This window comes from Quercus robur, chromosome 9 (assembly GCF_932294415.1).
Source record: "Quercus robur chromosome 9, dhQueRobu3.1, whole genome shotgun sequence".
NCBI classification, from domain to species: domain Eukaryota; kingdom Viridiplantae; phylum Streptophyta; class Magnoliopsida; order Fagales; family Fagaceae; genus Quercus; species Quercus robur.
In genome coordinates this window covers 30,819,699-30,822,643 of record NC_065542.1, presented here as the reverse complement: position 1 = coordinate 30,822,643, position 2,945 = coordinate 30,819,699, and positions in this window count along the sequence as shown.

The following is a 2,945-nucleotide window of genomic DNA, read 5'->3' as shown; positions in this document are numbered from 1 at the left end:
ACCACCTTAAGCTCAAGGAATTTCACCTTGGTGTAAGCTTCGGTTAGCTCACCATTTAGTGTCTCAATCTCACACTTGGCCTCCTTATATCTTACTAGGAGACTTCTATAGTCCTCCTCTGCTTTTTTCATCTTCTTCACAGCCGCCTTGGCCACCCTTGCATACTCTCCCAACTTTTCAAGGAGAGAGTTGTAATTCTCTTGAAGACCAGTTATATCTTCATCTACTTTAGCATCCGATTCTTTTACAATTCCCATGGATTCCTCATCACTATGCTCCCCAAGTTCTTGCACAAGCAAATTCAAGTCCTCTAAAGATTCAACATGAGCAATAGTCATAAATGCTAAGAAGTTCCCTTCTTCATCATAGTTATCCTCTGAATTTGAATTGGAAAAGTCCGAATCACTGAGAGTTGTGGCATATGCCTTGCCCTTCATTCTCAAATAATTAGGACATTCTCTCTTGACATGTCCATGTCCATTGCATTCGAAGCAAGTGATTCATTAAGTAGATTGAGACTCCTTTCCATCTTTCTTCCTAAATTCCTCCCTATCACCCTTGGGAGTTGAAAACTTTCCTTTGTTGAAAGGCTTCTCACTGTTGTTCATCTTCAAAAAATTTATGAAGTTTTTTGCAAGGAATGCAACTTCCTTCTCCACACCATCCTCTTCGAAGGAGTTGTCCATTCTCTTGGTGATGGTTTTAAGAGCAAGTGATCTGCTCGATTTATGAGAAGGCAGTCCCAGCTCATATGTTTGGAGAGATCCAATTAGCTCTTGGATTTTGATCTCATCCAAGTCTTTACTCTCTTCCATAGCTGTGACTTTTGCTCGGAAACTCTCTGGTAAAGACCTCAAAATCTTTCTCACCACCTTAGAATCTTCAATCTTCTCTCCAAGATTAAGCTTGGCAATTACAATTTCATTGAGCTTTCCATAGAAAGAATCAAAAGCCTCATCATCTCCCATCTTAAGTTCTTCAAATCTGGTGGTAAGCATTTGAAGCTTCGTGTCCTTGACCTTTTTGGTACTCTCATAAGTCATTTCAAGGATCGTCCAAGCTTCCTTAGCTGTTTCCACGTGTGATATCTTGTGAAACTCATCAAGGGACACACCACAGAATATAGCATTAATGGCCTTACTATTCGCATTAGCTAATGTAAGAGTTGCCTTATCCCATTCGGACTTGGCAGTTGTGGGTTTAACATACCCATTCTCAACGGAATCCCATACAGACTCATCTATAGCACACAAGAAAGCCCTCATTCAGACCTTCCAAAAAGCATAGTTGCCTCCATCAAATAATGGTGGGGCATTAAGAGATTGTGACCGGTCCATCACAAAGGGTTAAGGAACACACTCAGGTATTTAAACCATAGCGAGTGTACCCATTTTGATACCAATTGAAAACTCGAAGATGTGTTAAAAACACAAGAGCTGTTTAGACCCCTAAATTAAAGTTATGGCTCGATAGATTTTACACTAACTTAGTTCTAAGTGCGGAATAGTGTAAATGCGAGCGGATAAACAAACAAGATACTCTAATCCATAATCAAAACAACACAGTAGTAAAATGGAATGTAAAAGAGTAGGGACGAGAGATCCAAACACAAGATAACACGCTGATGTGTTATTGAAGAGGAAACCAAAGAACTCGGTGAAAAACCTCTCCGCTACCCTCCAAGTGGTAATCGATCCATTAGACAATTAGTTGGAATACATGGGTTAGCAAGAGACCCTCCAAGCCTAATCTACCCGATGTACCTAAGCCCTCCAAGCTCCTACTCCAACAAGGCTTCTTGGAACCATGTCTTGTTTAGCTCTCTGAATCCCACAACAAGCTCCATGTTGCATCTGCCATCCTTGGCTTTTTCCAATACTTTCCAGCAGCACCAAAACCTCACTTGACACTCTGAAAGGGTGTGGTAAGTGTTTGGGCTATCAACCTTTAAATGGTATGGAAATGGAGAGGTAGGAGTTAAGGAAAATCCACAAACAATTGTGTAGAGAATTGTGGGTATAACAATCTCTAACTCTCAAGGTGTTTGGCTAGGGTTTTCTCTCAAAAGCACTCCTCAAAATTTGTGGGTAATGTGGATATAAATAGTGTAGGCACAGAAAGTGTGTATTAGAATTGACAGTCTAGTAAAACAGAATGTCTCGCGGGTGTCTCGCAGGAAGGCCTTACCCGCAAGATACTCGCGAGACACAGTTGTCTCCATCTTGTCCTGACTCTTCGCATTCCAGCATGTGCAAGTCACATGGGTCACTTCGCAGGATGCTTAGTCACGAGATACCTGCGAAAACTCTTCAGTTTTCAATTGCTTAAGTCTTCACACACTCTCTCTCTATCACACTACCCTTACAATCAAATCCCACAATAAATACAGGGTACAGAAGATTGAATAAAATTACAATCAAATTTGGCATGGAATTAAAGCCAACAAAACACATATTTGTAAATTACAACTTTACAGAAAAGATACCATGTGTTAGATTTGAAGATAATTATTATAAAAGGTAAAACACAAAAGTGTTAGCAGTGAAGTTGAATAGAGAAAATTAAATATCTTAAACTTCTAAAGTGATCGAGCAAATGAGGCATCCAATTCATATTCATTTGTAGGCCCTAAATGTCCTAACTATAAACAAAGTAGGGTGCAACTGACTGTTGCTACCATTTTGAAAAAAAAAAAAAAAAAAGGTCATAATTTTAGTTGCTCAAGTCTTCAAACAATTAAATGTTATTTTCATGAGAGAGGTTAGATCATATTTGTTTTATGCAAGATTTTAAAATGGGAAGATGAAAGAAAAAAAAAATTATAAAAATTCAAAGAAAAGACAAAAGAAAATCACCATTTTATCTTAATTAGATACAAATCCAACCACAATTCTTCCAGCATACAATCCAAATTGCATAAGTATAGAAAATAAGGACATTTGGAA